This window comes from Misgurnus anguillicaudatus, chromosome 22, assembly GCF_027580225.2.
Source record: "Misgurnus anguillicaudatus chromosome 22, ASM2758022v2, whole genome shotgun sequence".
Classification (NCBI taxonomy): Eukaryota; Metazoa; Chordata; class Actinopteri; order Cypriniformes; family Cobitidae; genus Misgurnus; species Misgurnus anguillicaudatus.
Window position 1 is genome coordinate 15,748,028 of NC_073358.2, and position 22,018 is coordinate 15,770,045.

Consider the following 22,018-nt stretch of genomic DNA (forward strand, 5'->3'; position numbering starts at 1 on the left):
AGCATGAAGTCCGATAGATACAGCAGAGCGGCGGAGAGAAGCTCACTCAGTGCAACAGAGCAACGGCCACACACGAGAGACAGCAGGGCATAAGACCGGCAGGGCAGAGAGAGGTATAATAGTCCACTGAAGCGGAGAGGAGCGGAGGTCCTGATGTCCTAATGAGAGGTGAAAGATAGAAAGCAGACAGAGCAGGCAGAGCAAAAATGACAAAAAATACAAAAAGGTCAAAAATTTATAAATCCAACAAAAGCGGCGAACACGACAAGACAAGACTAAATCAACATAACAATGACGAACTCGCAAGGAGCAACTAAACACAGAGAGCTTAAATACCAAACGAATGGGGAGACAAATGAGAAACAGGTGGTGTCGCAGGTGAATGAAATCAGTGCTGATGAGATCGCTCCGGTGGCAGGCGCGCACGTGTGAACTGTCAAAACACAAAACACACACAGAACAAAAACAAAGAAACAGAACAGTCGAAAAGACCAAAGTCATGACACTTAGTAATTTCCAATGATACATAGTTTATTGTGACAGATGAAAATTTACAGTGGCAAGAAAAAGTATGTGAACCCCTAGGAATGAACTGGTTTTCTACATTGATTTGCCATAAAATATTATCTGATCCTCATCTAGGTCACAACAATAAACAAACACGATGTGCATAAGCTCACAAGACATAAATAATTCCAGTTTCTTGTGTCTTTTTTGGAAACACCCATTATACATTCACAGTGCTGGAGGAAACTGTAAGTGAGCCCATGGACTAATTACTTTATTGAAAGCTTCTTTTTGTCAGAAGCTGGCAAACTGGAGTCCAATTAATAAAATGAGTTTAAATGTGTGGTTTAGTGCAACTTTGATTTATATTAAGAATAGGGATGTCCCGATCCAATCACGTGATCGGAAATCGGCCTCGACCATGTGGTATCAGACTCGATCGGAATCGAACGTTACCTTCCGATCAGGACTCGGATACATATGCTTGGTTTAAATTGGACCGTCTTGCTCTGCTCCACGCCAGTGTACGCACTGCGCTGGTGCGTGTGAACTGACTCGAATAATGACGTGTTTTCATTCATAGGCTTCACACACTCGTGCATGCGGTGCACCCACGTCAAAACCGTGTTTTTACCGCTCATTTAAACGATGCGTCGATCATTTTTGTCACTATGTGCTCAGTTAATCTACATCAGTACGCAGCTCCGTGTCTCACTCAGAACCTCAAGAACGCGCATTTGCGCAGGAGGATCACATTACACATTGTAGAGATGAGAGATAGAGTTAAGAATGGTGCGCACGTCGAAAAAACTTAATAGAAGTCTAGAAACAAAGTATTAAAGTATGTATAGCCATGTCAATCATCTTATTACAATATGTTAACTAGATAACTGGATACAACTTATTGTATAGTTTAATAAAATGATTATACAAATCAACCTAACTATAGTGATTATTTAACTAACTGCTGACCAGCTTAGGCAATCTCTATGGCTAATTTATAAGACATAGCCTATTGCTGAATCAGTATGTTTTTCTTGTTAATTAAGTCTTTTTGGGTTGCCTATTTTATGCCTAGAATTAATCAAGGAGGTTGAGTCTTATAACTTCCTTCAAAGTTTGATCAATTGTGCATAATGACATGTGCAACAAATGCATATAGGGTGTCAGACTCATAGATTTGCACAATTAAAAGTTCAGGTTTTAAAGTTTGGGTCAACCTGTGGCACAGCTTTAAAGCTGAAAGTTATAAAATCCTATCAGAGGTCCAAACTATGTATATTCTCATTATTTTTTAACACATCTATAGTTATGCGCTGGCACAGAGTTTGACCCTTTTGACTCCACACAGAAACAACAATGTGTGCGGCATGACAAAAGGAACATCCTGGATCAGTTTTTTCCCCCTTCTTTATTCTTTTTTTTTATATATTATAGAAGTATTGGATCGGGACTCGGTATCGGCAGATACTCAAAATCAAATGACTCCTGATCGGGACATCCCTAATTAAGACACTCACACATTTTAAGATTGCTGTCCTTAAGAAGCATCAGCTCTTATAAAGATATCTGATCAAGAGATGTTGCACTCCATAAGGCTCCATGAGGCTGAAAAGGGATAACAATCTCAAAATGTTTAGACCTCCATCAGTCTACACTTAGACAAATTGTCTATAAATGGAGACAGTTAAATACTGTAGCTACCCTTCCTAGAAGTGGGCGCACAGTAAAGATGACTCCTAAGACACCATGCAGAATAGTCAATAAAGTAAAGAAGAACCCACGAGTAACAGCTAAAGGCTTGAAGACATCATTGAAACGGGCACACAGCTCTGTTCCTGAGTCTACCATACGCAAGTCATTGGACAGGCACGGTGTCTATGACAGTACACCACGGAGGAACGCTGCTCTCCTGAACGCTGCTCTCCTGAAAAACATTGCTGTGAGGCTGAAGTTTGCAAAAGAGCACCTTGGCAAACCCCAGTGCTACTGGGAAAATATTTTATGGATTGATGAAACAAAAGTTGAATTTTTTTGGGAAAAATGTTATGGCGCAAAATGGGCACAGCTTACCAACATCAAAACATCATCTCAACAATGAAGTATGGTGGAGGAAACATCATGATTTGGGCTTGCTTTGCTGCCTCATGGCCTGGACCACTTGCTATCATTGAATGAATTATTACGTAAAAAAAATCCTACAGGATAATGTCAGGGTGGTTGTCCACCAGTTGAAGCTCAGTAGAAGTTAGTTGATGCAACAGGACAATGACCTTGAGCATTGTAGTAAATCCACTACAGACTGGCTTAAGAAAAACAAAATGCACCATTTGGAGTGGCCTAGTCAAAGCCCAGACCTTAACCTGTGGAATGACCTCAAGAGAGCGGTTCACACCAGACATCCTACAAATGTGTCTGAGTTAAAGTGGTTTTGTAAAGGGGAATGAGCAAAAATTGCTTCTGAACGATGCGCAGGTCTGATTCAGAACTACTGAAAGCGCTTGCTTGAAGTATTTGCTGCCAAATGAGGCTCAACAAGCTATTAAATCCAAGGGTTCACTTGCATTTTTTCTCCAGCACTATGAATGTTTAATTGGGGTTCTCAAAAAAGACACAAGAAACTAGAATTATTTGTGTGTTGTCACCTTATGCACATTGTCCCAGCCAACATGTATATAGGGCCCATATGGGTATGAATTGGGCTGAAAAATGGGCCCTATATAGGATTGTGCGCGGGTTCCATAATGGCCTCATGCCAGTTGCCCAAATGGATTTCATGCAGGATTGCACTTGCTACTAGGTGGGCCCCACCTGGGCAACATGCATGACACCCATTTGAGTTTTATGTAGGTACTACATAGGGACAACATGGGTCAACATTAGTCGACTAGTCGACCTTAATGCAATGTCGTGACGCTTTATGCGTGACATCGACTAGTCGCGTTGATCACTATACTTTTTTGATTTATTGTTGCATAGTTAACATAAGGGATGATGTTTGACCGATGGTTGACCCCGGTCAAAGTTGTTGGTTAAAAAAAGTGATCTCTTAATTAGGCTATTATAGACAGTAAACGCTACTACAGTTAGACATCTCTTTCTTTCCAAGATCTTTTTGTGTGAAGTGAACAAATCCCTCACACTCAGTTTTTCATAACTGGCCTGTTTGTACTTAACACTCTGGGGTCGGCTGCGGAGACTTTCACTCCGCAAAGAGACTTAAATGACTCTGCTGATTTTTGACATACAGAACTGACTTATACATCATTTAAAACGTTAAAGTGTCTATTTTTTTCTGTCCACTCCCAATAAAAACAGAATGTCGTGCTTTTCGCAAAATTAAGAAAATAAACATGATGCGCGTTTTGTTCTCTCTCCCTCAGGGAAGTCCTTTCTCAAACGCGTCAGAAAAATTAACTGTAACTTAACGAATACATGCCTTAGAAACAAAAGATAAACGTCTACATAATGCTTGGAATGCCAGCTTTTAAATGATGTAAGTGAGATCGAAAACATATATTGTCATTCGGTGTAAACTGTATGAGAAGTAGGAGAGAGACCGTCTCTCTAATGTTACCTGATTATCTATAATGAGATGAGATCGCCACACCCCCGCGCCATTGAAGTGAACGAGCGAAACATCCATATGCATAACTTGTGCCTCCTGCAGTCAATGGATATGCAATCCACAATCCAGTCTCTCCATTCCTTGTTGTTTCATCCGAACGCACCAAAACATGACATCTAAATCCTTATTTACTTGCGTATGTGTGTCAATATCTCCAGACGCGAGTGTTTCTTTGTTCTTCCGTCAAACATTTCACGCGAGGGGAAACGCACATACACAAACACACGAGTCAGGAAATCGACGCGGTTTTTGGTATTCGTATAAAATACGCGATTGCAAACAGTACAATCCTTATTTACTTGCGTCTAAGCGCATATCTCCGCAAACACAGGATCACTCGCATTACTGCTTTCAGGATCAACACGTGAGGGAGTAATGGCGGCGGCGGCGGATGTAAACAAACAAGTTTGTCACGCTTGTCCCTTGTTGTGTGTGTGTTTCTAATGATTACTAAAACACAAATAAGAGTCCAGACAACGATAGGCAGTTCTTCTTTAGAGTTGTTTACTGCACAAAAGTAAACCTCTCGCTGGCCAACCAAATACTAACCCTGTGTTAATTTTTACGATGGCCAAACAGTACCTTTACTATGATTACTATGGTTTTTAAAGGTATACTTGTGAAATGAATAGAAAATATTTCTATATATTTCTATATATACACACATTTTATATATATATAATTTTTTTGTTATAAATTCCTAAGTAAACCTTATCATGGTAACAGTACCTTTACTATGATTACTATGGTTTTAGGTATACTTGTGAAATTAATAGAAAATATTTTTATATATATACACACATTATATATATATATATATATATATATATATATATATATATATATATATATATATAATTTGTTATAAATTCCCAAGTACACCTTATCATGGTTTTACTACAGGGAAAGTTACATTCATGTTGAACATTCCTACAAGGCTCATTATGTGGCTCATTATGCGGCTCATTATGCGACTGTTTTGTTCCTCATCTGTCAATCACTGATTATTCAGGAGCTTTCACGCCTCCACGCATACGGCCTTTCCCAAGCAAATGTGTCTTAGAAATTGTAAATCAATATATTGTTTCATGTGAATGAGCAGGCCAGATGATTTTCACATCATTTTGAAGAAAAAACTCTAGACTAGATCCTGTTTTGGAAAGTCTTGGGAAAACATGTTTAGAATTAGTTTTGTGGACTTGTATCAGTGACTTAAAAATTTAGCTTTTTCAAAAACCACGCATAAACATTTTTCTCTCAAAAATACAAACATGTACATACATGTTGATCATATAATATTGTAGCCCAGTTTGTGCTGAAAGTTATGAGACTTTTGCCATATATATGTTTTTAAGCAACTGAAAAAAGCACAAATGTCAGTGCATGTCAAAACTTCCCCAGGGCCCTAAAAACCCCTTAGACCCCAGAGGGTTAATAAACCAATAAAAAACATTTAGCGCGAGCCGTGGGGTCACTGCGTTTGGTTTCGCACGCTCACAAGGTTTGCCAAAAGTAAATGCTACAGGCTATTTTTTTAAAATAAATTAACTCTTTCCCCACCATTGACGGGTTATCTCGTCAATCTCCAATACCGCTATTATCCACCAGGTATTATCCCCAACTTGTAAAAACCGGAAGTATTGCCCTAGGGCAAACAGCTGTATGTCCGTGTATGTTTTAAAGATCGCTCTGCATCTGGTCTCTATCAAGGGTCCTTCACGGAAGTGGAATTGTCTCAGCTTTTTGCTCAAAATTTGGTGTTTTTGATGAAACCTACACATATTTGAGAGGTGATAAAAACAGAACACATGAAGGTAGGATGAAACGGATTTTTTTGTTTGAAAGCAGAGGGTCTGTTCTTTTATTCCATATATTGTATGTTTATATATTTAAAAAGGAGCATTTTCTGGAAGGCATTAAACTTTTATGAAAATCATGAAAAATGCTGGCGGTGAAAGAGTTAATAATAGATTAATTCCTTTATTCGAATAATAAATAAAATACAGCAATAAAATAATTAAAATTAAAGTCTCTCCTGGTTGTGTTCCAAATTATTAACATTTATGTCTTTTAGGCTAACAGTAAAGTGCATAGTAAGTTTCGTTTCTGTAAATCTTCAGACATGATTTTTACCACGTAATTATTCAATTCAATTCAATTCAATTCAATTTTATTTATATAGCGCTTTTCACAATACTCAATTGTTTCAAAGCAGCTTTACATTAATAGAAGCAGTAAAAGCACAGAAAAATGACAGATAGCACAACATAATACACAATAGCATAAGCTTTAAAAACGCGCGTTTTCTCCCGCGGCATTCGCCAATTCGTCTCGCAGAGTCCCGCAGCATTCTGCAAGTGCTTTCGGGGGGGCTACTTTTCCCTTTCCCTTAATGTGTTTCGCTTCAAAGAATATCCACCAGGTGGCGCATAAAAACATTGTCATTGCCGTTGTTTCCAGAAGTTAATAAGGGCATTGCTGAATATTTTACATTGAATTGCTGTTTTTGAAGTGATATGTCAACCCCTTCTTGCCAGCATAACAGCGCATACAAATATTAAGATGACTGTACGTGCAATGCGCATTTATAGTAAGTGCAACAGATAATTTAGTGTGAGCCTAATAAACGCGACTCGTGATATAGGGTTGCTATTTACAATGAATATCTTAATTATTTGTGTTGTCGAATTTTGACACCGTTTCATTGTTTGTTCATAATATTTATAATTGTCAGTTTTTCAAAAAAGTATCAATATTTTAAAGAGATTAATGTGGTATAAAAAAGACATGTTTTAAAGTTTAAAACGTTGTAAAAAATATAGTAGTATTCTTATATTTTAAGAATAACAATATGATACATTTATACTCCGCTAAAATGCTTTACATATGGAAAGAGGAATTCTTCTCATAACAGATATTTTTATGTTATTATTAAGACGTAGGCTACATCTAATAAAATAGCGAACAGAGAAACTGTGCCTTTTGCGGACGAAAAACACCTCAGAAATATTGAGTTTATGAATATTTACACTTACAATATGTACTTTGTGAAATGTGTGTGTAATAATTTTATAACATGTGGCTGTAGAGACAAACACGCTGCGTCGCCTTTCAGATATCTTACACGTTCGCATTCAACACTTTTCAAAACGTATTTATATTAAATCTAATGAATAATTATAAATTATGACATGAGAAAATTAGAAGTGTGCAAAAGAGCACAGTTCAGATATTGTTAATTAAAGCGGTTTTATACACCTTTCTGCCTTGTTTAAATTAACAAGAATTTTATTTGCCACTGTCAACACGTTTTGTGATTGATTTAATGATTTATTACAGAAACTTCTATGAAGCAAAGCTATTGTACTAAGCATCTATATATATATGTAAATAAATATATATATAAAGTTTAAACATTATTTTTTAGAAAAACGCCTCGGAAGTGTTGAGTTTATGAATATTTACACTTACAATATATACTTTGTGAAATGTGTGTTTAAAATAATAAATTTCATAACATGTGTATAAAGACAAACACGCCGCGTTGCATGATTTTATAAATACCGAGGTCCATATAAGTATTTTCTAGGGCATGCACCCCAGGAAAAAAACTTCTTATTTCCCTGCTCTACATATATGAATTTTAATAAATCAGAAAACCAAAGAATCAAATACCTATAGATTTCAAACCATATTAGTATGCAGAAAACTTTTGTTGGTCATTAGGAATACATTGTAATAATTATTTTACCATCCTGGGCACACTGCTGCACACTTTCTCTTCTTTTGTTATTTAATTAACTTTAATGACTTTAACAGGTAGGCCTTAGGACTAAATGCAATAAAATGTTCAAGCCAAAATATGAACATTTAAACTCTGTGCACGCGCACTACGGGTGGATGAAGCGTTGTACCGCGCACGTGATGCATCGTTTTCAAGTTCAAGCTTAGCAGCACAACACAGTGAATCTAATCATTATACAGTAAAAAAACATATCTTCAAGAATTAAAGGGTGGCGTAGAATTTTGTTAATAAACACGCTGAATAACGGAAAGTGAATTACTGAAGGGAGTAAGAGCAGCGCATTAAATCTGGACACCCATATGTGCTCAACTGCAGTAATGTTTCTTGTCCTGTCACCTTGACAGTCACTGCGGTTTCACATTTCTCGTCATTAAACTGCTGTATATAATAGTCAGCGTTTGATTACTTAGGCTACATCTTTCTTGCACTGCCACTAACTGCGCATCTGACCTGTGTTGCACCTCTGTCTGACTGGTTTGATTTTGTTGGTCATCTCGGTTTCATTTTGACTTCATCTTAAAACTTAATAGACCATTTAACTGTTTGTACACAATGATGACATGGCACCGTATGCGTGCGCATTTGGGCAATGGAGCTATGGCAAGAATCAGCAGCAACTGACCCATTTCACAAAAAATTCACACGGCCGCGCCGCTCCATTAGCATGCTACACTTGCTACTTTAGCGGGTTGAAATGCATATAGCCTACATATTAGGCTATATATTTGGTGTGTTTGACTTTCTGCCGAACTGCGCGATCCAATCGGCATATGAAATTACTATAGCGGCGCGAAAGTGACTGGGGAGCAGACTGGTGTAGCGCTACAAAAACCCACAGCCGAGTGACAGCAAAGTACCGCGAGAGCGATTCCAGTTATCACGTGGAGAAATCCGCTTTGAATCGCTCTCGCGGTACTTTGACATCACCAAGAGGTCTGCTTAGAGCAAACTTGTGACTTGCATAACAATGACTTTGTCCCACCTCTGCTAAGACGTCACATGCCGATCGGTCTGCGCGGTGCAGGAAGAAGCCACACGAGCGCTGAGCGTTGAGTCAAATTATAAGATGAGCGTAAGAAAATGATCGAGGTCTGGTCAGGGATTTAACCATTCACAAAGTGAAAATGATAGCATTGAGTCTATGTTCTTTGGACATGCAAATCAGTGTTTTATTTGTGTGGAGAAAAGGACAATTTGAAATAGTGTCCAACACAATACTCTACCATTATACTCAAATAAGTAGGGCCTACATGCACTGCTCCCAAACGTGATGTGTTTTGGTGTTGCTTGTAATCTGGAACTTGGTGTATTTCAAATGTGTTTGTTAAGTGTCTCCACATGAAAACGGAATGCCCTCCCCCCGCACAGTCCTGCAATGAGAACCAGAAAAACCGGTTTCTAACCATTTTATTTACATGTGAATAGTGAGAGAGCACCCCCTCAGGAGCTGTAGGACGGTTTTTTATAAGCGTAAACCAGGACTAAGCCTTAGTTTAAATAGAATATAAAATTAGTTTTAACAAACATGCCTTACTAAAAACATTATTTGTCTGCATTTTGAGGCAAAACAAAGGGCATGGCCGTCCGGACCTCGGTAATTTTCTGACGCTTGTCTTATTTGACTCAATGCTCAGCGCTCGTTTGACGATCTTGCGGCGCCACGCAGACCGATCGGACGGCATGTGACATCTTAGCACCGCGGGACAGTAGGCCTACAGCATGCTTTTGAATAGATCTCACGGTAGTGTGATGTCACAGACCAACGGGTTTGCGCTGCGCCCCATTAGGTAAAATAAAGTGAAAATTATTCCTAGATGACCAATAAAATCATACCAGGCAGACAGCAAAGGAGGACGGATGCCTCAGTTAGTGGAAGTACCAGAAAGATAGGTTAAATTGGGCCGGAGCACAGCTCCGCCTCCTCGGGTCCACAACACACCTTGCCGGAGCTCCGGTCCGTCTCCTTCAGCAACAGGGTTTGGTAAAATATAAAGTGTATAAAGTGTGCAGTATACAAAAAAATGCCAACAAATTATTTCTAAAAATAGCAATATTTTAAAGAGATAAATGTGGTATAAAGAAAGACATGAGAAAAGTAGAGGTATGCAAAAGAGCACAGTTCAGATATTGTTAATTCAAGCGGTTTTATACACCTTTCAGCTTTGTTTGAATTGACAAGCATTTTATTAGGCACTGTCAAAACATTTTATGATTGATTTACTGATTTATTACAGAAACTTGTTGTCAGAAGCAAAGCTATTGTACTAAGCATCTTTATATGTATGTTTTAAATTTAAAAGTGTTGTAAAAATATATGAGTATTCTCTTATATTAAGAATAACAATATGATACATTTATATTGCGCTAAAATTATTTTGCCATATAAATTATTCTCAACCACCACCAATAAAGTTTTAACATTATTCTTTAGGAAAAAAACGGCGTTTAAACCCGTGGAGCGAACAAGAAAACATATGTTTATATGCTCATTCGGCATATGATATTTTTTATTTAGTTTTACAGTTTTAAAAGTGGCAAAAAAAGATCTTAAAATCTAACTGGTCTCTGTAAATATAACTGCAGATGACAGCAGATTAGATTCAGTTCACCTACTAAGAAATAGGAGAAGCGATGATTTGTGATTGATTGGGGCTAATAGAATGACTGCCACACTCAAAATACACCAAACCAAATGAGCACTTTATATTACACTAAAGCAACACACAATGTGCAAGTCATGACCATGGCCGGGTTTCCCAAAAGCATCGTAAGGCTAAGTAGATCGTAAAAACGATCGTACGAATCATCTTAGAATTACGGGCTGTTTCCCAAAAGCTTCGTAACGTAAGTTGCACTTGAAAATCATCGTAGATCTACGAATGCTCTGGAGTAATCGTTCATTCATAAGTGCTTTTGGGAAACCGGGACCAGGCCTTGACGCTTTGTGTGTTCGACTTTAAATGGTGGGGCGCTGACTGGTCGGCGTTTGACATCAGAGTACCGCGAGAGCAAAGGTAAAGTCGGACCATTTTGTAACATTTCGACTTGCTCTCGCGGTACTTTGATGTCTTCGGTGCCGAACTGTCTGCGCAGCGCCACAAAGAAACGCCCTTTGACTCTTTACAGCAGAGTACCAGCAACATGAGAAGTGGTGGCACGCAAAAGGAAGTGAAGGTACGCAGTACGCTAAAATATAAAGTGTCTGTACTGCGAGCACTGGTCTAGTTATTTACATCGTGTGTTGCTCTTTCACCATTGTGCACCCGCGCACTCGCTCTGTAGTTTGTAGCTCGCGCTCCGGCTTCTGTAGCCGTTTCTTAATACAAAGTACAGGAGAGTGGAGCAAAATAAGCCTTTATCTAGGCAACCATACAGATTTGTAGCCGTGTGACCACAAATACAGGTAGCAACCATAATTTATATTTGGCTATGTTAAGGGGAAGGACAAATTAAAGAGTTATGATTAAAGTGATTTTTTTTTACAAAAAAATCCTATCCTGTCAAAGTAAAATTTATACATACCAGGTGGTTATGTCAAAGTAGATTTATTCAGGTCTAAATATACCATAAATATTGGTGATAGGCGAATGATTTAGCTAAAGATTAGCCTGAATTACTAAGCTAGGCAGTTTTCCCAAAATGGTGGCTGTGGGGCAAAGTGAACCACCATGAGGCACTGTCTGAAACCACTGAATATGATTCATTAAAAAAATATCTGTGTAGTTTCGCACAACTGATTTGTTCATTTTTAAACATTTTAGAAAACATATCATGCCAAGACATTACAATATTACTACATTTTTATTTTATGCATTTGGCGTTTTGGTCCATACTGAAAAACAAACTTACCACTAAGAAACGTCCATTGACAATCTCCAAACAATAAGTTGTTCCTCAAAATCTGTATTTTCATCTGATACAGACTCAAACATGAGTGGATGACATCAGAGTACCGCGAGAGCGATTGAAACCAACCTCCTCCGCCTTATTTCTCGCGGTACTCTGATGTCATCTGCTTGTCTGCTCTTGCGGCGCTGCGTAAAGTTGACCACACCTAAAAACCGTACTGCTAAACTCGACAGGAATTCTCTGTGTATACCAGCACCTCCTTTATTATTTGTATAGCAGGAAAACTTATTTTTTACTTCTCAGCGTGAAAAATAGCTTGGTTTGGCGTGTGAACTGATTATGTCAAATTAAGTTACCCGATATCCACTTAATTTTAGTTATAGAAATTCATTTAAAATAACTTACAGCGTAGTAGGCCTAGATTTGCGTTTAAACAAAGCAACTGCAAGGTTTTCTTTTGATTCGCTCGCTGAGAGGAGATTAGAATTGGGGGTTGGCAAAGAATTGGCAGACCTGGGGGTGGGTGGTTTTTAATTTCTTGACTTTCTGTGTCAGTGGTAGCTGCTACTAGACGCATTACATTTTGGAATGAACTTCCTTCATGTCGTTTTATTTATACACTGTAAAAAATATTTTCTGAATTTGTAAGTAAAGTTAGCATTAAATATGTATTACAATTTTAAATGAATTTTTGCTTTTATTAAAATTATAACTTAAATAACTGTAAAAAATATTATGTGTAATTTTTAATGTGTAATATTAAAAATAATATTACACATTTTTTTATCAAAAAGACAAATAACTTGATTCTCATTAATAATAGGCATGGAAAACAAACTTCTAATTTTCAAACCCTCATACAGCTTGTGCCTATCTGCGTTGAACTTGAGAGCGCTGTAAGCGTTTATTGTGTCTTTCAGCACATTACATATATGACCCATTCTGTCTAAATGAGTGGGATGTTTTCAAATACCCTATTAATTAAACATCTAATACGTTTTCTGAGAGTGAAATGATTAATACTAAGATGCATATCATGTCTGACATCTTGGTTTCGGTTTAAAAACATGCAGGAATTTGAAAATAAAATCCGGAACTTGCTTGATGTTTAAAAAGTTATTAAGAGAGATAAAGTTCGGGACTGATTTATGTTAAAAAGTTATTAAGATCAACAAGACTCGTACTGACTGACAGATCCGAAACCAACGCACAGACACGCAAGTACCTGCAGACAGAATAGTAAAAAAATCTGTTTTGGCAAGAATTTACGAAAGCATATTAAGCATTACAAAAAACTTGTTAAGCTCATTATTAAATATGTCCATAGCCTACAGCGTTTGCGCGAACAGAACGAATTGTTTAAAAAAAACTCTCTCATTAATCTTCATCTAAATTAATAAATAATCAGATATTCGTTTATAATTTTAAATAACAGTATTCTCTATTATTTAAAGTCAGTTTTAGTTCAAAACAAGCAAAATTATTTTAAACAAGGTAATTAGAAAGTTGTAATTCAAATGTTTCAGCTGTTATTTACTAACTTTTTTATGTTAATTGCAATTCATGTCATAATAATCTTCAGTATACATTTTGCTTTTAAAATGTTACATTTTCATATTTTTATCTATTTACTTGTTTATTTTATATTCACCTAGATTGACAATGAAGCTGGCTTTAACTTGAAGTAATTTAAAGATCATCTGTGACCGAAGTCACGGAGACACGGAGTTATTAACGAATATTTTATTATCAGAGTGCAGCATTTGGTCTTGTGTAATTAAATAAAACAAAAAAACTAAAATGGTAATTTTTTACAGTTGGATTAAAAGAAGCTTGATATTAGGAGCGTTTTAAAACTAATTCCAAAACATCTCGAGTTTCTAAATAAGGGACGCGCAGAAAATGTCATTCTTTCATGTAATTTTATAGATTACACTCATTCACTTAACACACATATTATGCGTGCTTTAAGGGCTTTATAATTTAGCTGTAAACACTTGATTATGTCTGGCCGAATATTTTTTCTGCTATTCGGATGAATTCGTTATTCGTTTTAAAGCCATTATCCGTGCCCTTGCGAATAACGTATTCGGCTTCGGGCACATCCCTAATATATATATTTATTTATTTATGTTTGACGAATGCTTATCAGTACATACTTTTTGGTTTCTTCAACTTTAGGTGATGAATATTCTCCTTTAGAGATGGGCAATTTTTTGCAATCACGAAAAAACAAAGAACGGCACACTGCTACTATAGCTCTCAATATTTATTATTTAAAAGACAACGTTTCGACCAAAACGTTGTCTTTTAAATAATAAATATTGAGAGCTATAGTAGCAGTGTGCCGTTCTTTGTTTTTTCGTGATTTAGTGTTTTTGTGATCGAGCACCTGTCTCATAATATTTTTGGATGTGCACACTTCTTATTCAATTTTTTGCAATAGCACATTATATTCAAAATTTTGAGCTCATAAAAAAGATTTTTCGCTTATTTAAATGACATGTTCATGTTTTTATGCACGTTTAGATTTGTTGCAATTTCCCAAAGGCTTATAATTAGGAAATACACACAACACGCTTAACTTATATTTTCTTATATTTCTACTTATATTCCTACTGTTCAGTAATGCAGAAAAGCGCAACACAACCATGTTAAAGCTATTAAACGTTCAGATGCAAAAATGAACTAAATGTAAAATTAGATAAATTAGTTAATGATATTGCGTAAATGCGCTCGGTCTCTTCAAAGGTCTTCGCGAGTTATTTTGTTATAAGACTCAGTTATCATACATCACGTCTCTTCTACTGTAAGTACACGGAAAAAAATAAGACAAATGATGCGCGTTTGAGTCGAAATTTTATGAAGAATATGTCACTGTTTATGTAACTGGCAAAGAAAACTTCGCCAACGAAAGGTTTGCCAAAAAAGCCTGCATTTGTATGGCATCAAAGAGTATCTCCTAAACACAGAAAATCCGTGTCATGTTACTTCAATATCATAGAGTATACGCTCAGCATGAAGTTAAGTTTTGTATTTCCTGCATCCCCCACCGAACCCCCCTTCTGCGGGATCTCGCAGAATTTCGGAAGTCCTCGCGGCATTCTGCTCTCAGAGACGCGCATTTTTAAGGGCCACATCTGTAATGCAAGTGTCACACAGTGATGTGGTTTAATCAGCTTAGTTTCAGACAGACTAACTATTGCGGCATAATTATATTATCCACAGTTGAGGATTTTGCAAATTGGGGGCCCACTGCGACGGTATATATGGTAACTAAGGGTCACCTTCTGATTTTTAAGAGAAAGAGAAAATGAAACCTGTCGACCCGTTTGACTAAGGCCTGTAACCCCACTGTCGTCGTTAATGCAGGTTCAGTGGCAAACGGGTCTGTATGGCATACTATTCACAAGACACAAAAAAGCGCCAAAATCGCAACCCGACCATACGTGACAACCCGTTTGACTAAGGCTGGAAGCCCCACTGTCGTCGTTAATGCAGGTTCAGTGGCAAACGGGTCTGTATGGCATAGTATTCGCAATATAATGAAAGCGCCAAAAGCCCAACCCAACCGTACGTGCCAACCCGTTTGACTAAGGCCGGATGCCCCACTGTCGTCGTTAATGCAGGTTCAGTGGCAAACGGGTTTGTATGGCATACTATTCACAAGAACACGAAAGTTCCATAATCGCAATCCGACTATACGTTAAGATAAGGTTTTTATTTATTTATTTGGTTGGTCTGTTTTATGACCGCGAGTGCTTTGTTCGGTACAAATAACTATTTCGAGTTAAGTACTTTTACTAGACAAATTATGCGAATGCTTTGTTGAAGAGAAAAGTTTTAAGTCTAGATTTAAAATTATCGACTGTGTCTGATTCTCGGACATCGGTTGGTAAATCATTCCAGAGCTTAGGGGCTAAGTAGGAAAATGACCTTCCACTTTTAGACACTTTTGATAGTCTAGGGATAATCAAGAGACCAGAATTTTGTGACCGTAGTGTGCGTGATGGATTGTATTCTGATAGTAATTCTCTACGGTATGAGGGTGCTAGGCCATTTAAAGCTTTGTAGGTGAGTAGTGATATTTTAAATTGTATGCGATATTTAACTGGTAGCCAGTGTAAAGATGCCAGAATTGGGCTTATGTGGTCGTACTTTTTAGATCGAGTAAGTACCCTTGCGGAAGCGTTTTGAACTAGCTGAAGCTTGTTTACTTGATTTGTATGGCATCCCCCGAGTAGCGAGTTACAATAGTCTATTCTAGAGGTCATAAAAGCATGGATAAGCTTCTCTGCGTCAGATGTAGACAGTATATGGCGTATTTTCGAGATATTTCTAAGGTGGAAGAAAGCTGTACGGCAGACGTTGGCGATATGACTATCGAAGGATAAGTTGCTGTCGAACATCACACCTAAGTTCCTTACCGTGGAAGATGGCACCACAGTGCAGCCATCTATGTGCAACGTGTAATCTGACATATTATGTTTGTAGCGATTCGGTCCAATAATAAGTATCTCTGTCTTATTGGAGTTCAGCTTAAGAAAGTTATGTGCCATCCAGTCACTAACATCGCTAAGGCAGTCTGTTAGCTTAGAAAACGTGTGTGTTTCGCTGGGATGTGAGGAGATGTAAAGCTGGGTATCATCCGCATAGCAGTGAAAACTTATGTTATGTTTCCTGATAATGTCTCCTAGAGGTAACATGTATAACGAGAACAGGATAGGACCTAAAACCGATCCCTGCGGTACACCGTATTTAACCAGGGAGTGATATGACTCTTCCTCGTTTACATAAACAAAGTGATAGCGATTGGTTAGATATGACCTAAACCATGCTAGCGCCTGACCACTGATACCAACATAGTTTTCTAGTCTATTGAGTAAGATTGTATGATCTATTGTGTCAAAGGCTGCACTAAGGTCTAATAATATAAGAATTGAGATTTCACCACGATCGGATGTTAATAGGAGGTCATTTGTAACTCTAAGCAACGCTGTCTCTGTGCTATGGTGGGGCCTGAATCCTGATTGGAACTTTTCATATGTACTATTATTTGTCAAAAATGTGCGTAACTGGCTTGCCACTACCTTTTCTAATATTTTCGAAAGAAAAGGGAGATTTGAGATTGGTCTAAAGTTATTAAGCTCTCCCTGATCAAGCTGTGGTTTTTTAATCAGCGGTTTAATAACTGCTAGTTTGAAAGATGTTGGAACGTATCCTATTTCTAGCGATGAGTTAAAGATATTTAGAACCGGGGTTGACACTACAGGAAATACCTCTTTAAGTAGTTTTGTGGGAACGGGGTCTAATATACAGGACGATGATTTGGATGACGTTACTAGTTTAGAGAGCTCTTCTATTGTAGTAGGTTTAAATGAATCAAGATGTTCGTGTGGTAGTCTAGTGTTAAGTGAACTAACGGGTAGAGTGGTGGCTGCCTGTGTAGCTACGATGTTTTCCCTTATAGCCGTAATTTTGTTAGAAAAGAAGTTCATGAAGTCGTTACTATTGTGTTGGAGTTTACTATTGGTTTCTGTTTGTTCTTTGTTTCTAGTCAGTTTTGCAACGGTGCCAAAGAGGAAACGAGGGTTATTATGATTCTCATTTATAAGCTTGCTAAGATAGGTAGATCTGGCGGTTTTAATAGCCTGTCTGTAGTGTTTAACACTATCTTTCCATGCTGCACGCCATACTTCTAATTTTGTGCTTCTATAATTTCTTTCCATTTTCCTAGTTGCCTTTTTAAGAGCTGCGGTGTGATGATCAGACCATGGAGCTGGCGGCTTTTCTTTGATTCTCTTTTTTCGAATGGGAGCAACGGCATCCAATGTGTTAGAACAGACATTGTTTAGGTTTTCTATTACAATATCTAGATCATCACAGTTATCTGCATGTTTAATTTGGGACAGGTCTGGAAGAGTGCTAATAAAGCTATCTTTAGTGGTGGAAATTATTGTTCTGGCTAATCTGTAGCATGTTGTGGATTGAGTGATCCTATCTAGAAGTACAGTGTATGACACAAGGTAATGGTCAGAAACTGCATCACTCTGAGGTGATATTTTGATGTCATTAATATTAAGCCCGAGTGACAGAATTAAGTCTAATGTGTGCTTACGAGTATGCGTTGGCCCTGTCACGTTTTGTCTAATATTGAGAGAATTTAGAACATCCATAAACGCACGTCCTAATGCATCTTTATGGTTATCCACATGAATATTAAAATCACCAACGATAAGAGCTTTATCTACAGTGACTACAAGCTCAGACAGAAAATCTGCTATTTCTTTAAGGAAATCTGCATGGTGGCCCGGAGGTCTATAGATTGTAGCTAAGGCAAAAGAGAGCTGTTTGTGGTTACGATCAGTTATTTCCATATTTAACAACATTAGTTCAAATGATTTAAATTTTAGTTCAGATTTTTGGTTTACTTTAAAAATTTTGTTGTATATTGTAGCTACACCACCCCCTCTCCCCTTTAACCTAGGTTCGTGTTTATAATAATAGTCTTGTGGGGTGGATTCGTTTAAACTAATGTAGTCGTCTGCTTTAAGCCAGGTTTCTGTTAAACAGAGTGCATCTAAGTTTTGGTCATTAATTATTTTATTAACAATAGGTTCTTTATTGGTAAGCGATCTAATGTTAAGAAGGCCGAATTTTAACATTCGAGGTTCATCTTGTAATGTATTGTTTTCTAATTTTATGTTGGTCAAATTTGTACGTGATGTGGCAAGCGGTGCTCTGTATTTGCTTGTTCGGGGAACAGATACAGTTGAAATGTGTTGATATTCTGGTAAGATCGACTCGAAGTTCTGGGATATATGTGATCTAGACATATCATGCCAGCTAACAGAATTAAGTTTTGCTTTGTAGAAAGCATTTCTTTAAAGTGAATTTCGTTTTGTATAAATTGTATCTTAATTTTCATAAATGTTTCATCAACCAATTGCATGTATTTAATAAATAAAAAGAAAATATAGCAGAGTATAATAACCAGTCCGTGCATGAAGGCGCCGACACGTCGCGTTCACTTGCATTGTTAACTAGAACGCGCCTCATCATAAATGAATAAAATTCAGCGTATGCCTATATGCCTCATACATTAGCATTAAATATTTTTGCTGCAATTGTTTCTTTCTCGCACACAGTGAGTTAGACCTGCTTTGGCCGGTGCGTCTTTTACGCATTCTGAAGGTGCCCGTTTTATCCATTGGTTTTATCGTGTTGCAGTCTATTAGGCAACATTCCGCATAAGATGGGTTTAGATTTGGAAATACATGACATCTACATTTCAGTGGTAACAGATCAGGGCCGAGCACAGGGGGGTGGCATGGTGGCTAGAGCCACTGCCTTTCTGGCTTCATCGGCTGAGGTGCCCTTCTCATCAACCGCCAAACCCCGCTTAAAGTGTTCTGTTACTATCTGCTAAAGATCCACTGATTTTGATAAACCACTTCCTTTTTTCCTGGCCGCTCCAGTGCATTTCTCACAATCTCTGTCCGATCTTTGGAGAGTGGAGACAACAGTTCTCTAAGTTTGTTGCCTTCACCGGTAGATTCATTACATTACATCAGTTGTTGATCAGCTGAATTAGTAATTTGGTAGTTTGTTTTTGTATTTCGTTCGGTAATGATTTGCTCTCTGTCTTCTAAAATTGCTAACAACTTAGCAAGCAAACAGGTACGTCTGTAAGATGTCTGCTAAAGAGCTGTTTTACATACATTTTAAATCAAAAACCTCTTCAGTATGTCTATATGACATCTTTTAGGAAACGTCTCAGAGACATATTGCAGATGAGCAAACAATCAAAAAACAACATCTTGCAGATGTAAATGCAGACATCAAATAGACATTTCCGAGATGTATGTGTGCTATCAGTAACAACAAAATATTCACATTCTTAGAATTACAATGCTTGTCTTATCAAATAAAAATACCCAATTTTAAATATCACAAAATTTGTGATTGTTGTCACACTATGTAGAAAAAAAATACAAAAACAATGCCTTCACAAAAAGAAGATAGAGTGAAAGGGAGGCTGCTAAAGGCAGTTTAACATTGCAAACATGGATTCAAAGCTCCAGCAAGCCAGCAGGTAAATTATATAGAATATTTAGGAGTTTGTCACACTTTAATTCTGGTTATTAAGTAAATTATAATCACTTATCTAGCAATTTACAATAATAATCATATTTTATTAAAACCATATTAATAATACCACCCCCCTTAGTGCACTTTTTATTGATTGGGCCACTGCCCCTCAAAATGTCTGTGCACGTCCCAGTAACAGATAAGGTGATGATGATCATCCTCTGTCTTTATTATTGTTAGCACCTCAAACTAAAGCGCAGTCTCTTCGGAGCTGTCATTTTCTGTAATGAGCTGCAGCAATTTTCAAATGAGCTTCACAAACGCCTTTATTTTCAACTCCATCACCTTGTACCTAAACTATTTCGAAACTAAGCAGCCATTTGTCCTACGATTCGGCGCCGCGTTTGCTGGACTCACGTTCAGCGCTGTAGGGGATTTAAAAAAGTGTGTGTTTGTGTGTGTGAGCCGGAGGCAGAGTGCAGAGAGATGCGACAGAGTTGCGAAATTGCAGGCGCGGCTCGAAATGGCAGTTATTTTAAACAGCATAGCATATTTTAAACGGTTTCAACCGGCTAAGGAGGTTTGGTGGCCGGTCAAGAAAATGTTTAGTTTTCTCATCCCTAGTTAACATTAAGTTGCAACATAGGAGCTGTATAATTTTAGCATTGTTATGCTGACATGCATCGATAAGAAAATCCTCTAAAACAGGGTTTTTTGTTGCATTAAGTTGCAACATATGAGCTGTATAATTTTTTTAATTTAAGTTGCAACATAAGCTGTATAATCAGCATCTGTATTAATGTTCTGCTAATAAATTGTGGCATGTTGCAAAGCAGTCCCATCTCTTGTATTTTGTATGATTGACATCAACGACTAGTCGACGTCAACTCGACTTTTTATGTCATAACAGTCGACTTTAAATAATTTGAAGTCGTTCAACCCCTAGTTGTAAGTGGGATTGTCCACGGGTTCCATGTTTGCCCCTTGTCAATTACCCATGTAGGTTATCTGCAGGATTTCACTAGGTGTTTGGTGGGCCCCAATTGGGCAAAATACATAATTCCCATGTTGGGCCCAGATTTGAGTTTTATGTGGGTACTACATATGGACAACATGGTCATGAAATATGGGTTGTAAGTGAGATTGTCCGTGGGTTCCATGTTTGCCCCTTGTCAATTACCCATGTAGGCTATCTGTAGGATTCCACTGGGTGTTTGGTGGGCCCCAATTGGGCAATATGCATAATGCCCATGTTGGGCCCAGATTTAAGTTTTATGTGGGTACTACACAGGGACAACATGGTCATGAAATATGGGTTGTAAGTGGGATTGTCCGTCGGTTCCATGTTTGCCCCTTGTCAATTACCCATGTAGGTTATCTGTAGGATTCCACTGGGTGTTTGGTGGGCCCCAATTGGGCAATATGCATAATGCCCATGTTGGGCCCAGATTTAAGTTTTATGTGGGTACTACACAGGGACAACATGGTCATGAAATATGGGTTGTAAGTGGGATTGTCCGTCGGTTCCATGTTTGCCCCTTGTCAATTACCCATGTAGGTTATCTGAAGGATTCCACTGGGTGGAATGCATCGGTGGGCCCCAATTGGGCAATATGCATAATGCCCATGTTGGGCCCAGATTTGAGTTTTATGTGGGTACTACATAGGGACAACATGGTCATGAAATATGGGTTGTAAGTGAGATTGTCTGTGGGTTCCATGTTTGCCCCTTGTCAATTGCCCATGTAGGTTATATGCAGGATTTTAATTGGTTTTAATGTAGTTCCCAAATGTACAACATAAGCAAAACCCATCTGGGACCTATCTTACAGCTCTAAATGGATGCTACACGAAGACTTCCTGATCCTAAATCTGGGTTGCTGGTGGGATGTATGTGTTTCTGCTACATCTACATGAGTTTCAGCTTTGAAAAGCTGTGGCAGAGGTTGAACCAAAAAAAAAATTCTTTAAAATTATAACTATACATTTTAGGTCAGCAGCTAGTAAATACAATAACTAGTTAGGCTGTAATTAATTTGTTGCAGGTAAATACATTATTTTATTAAACTGCATATTCAATAAGACATATCCAGTGTTATCCAGTTAGCATGTTGTAATGAGAGGAGTGTGATGACGCC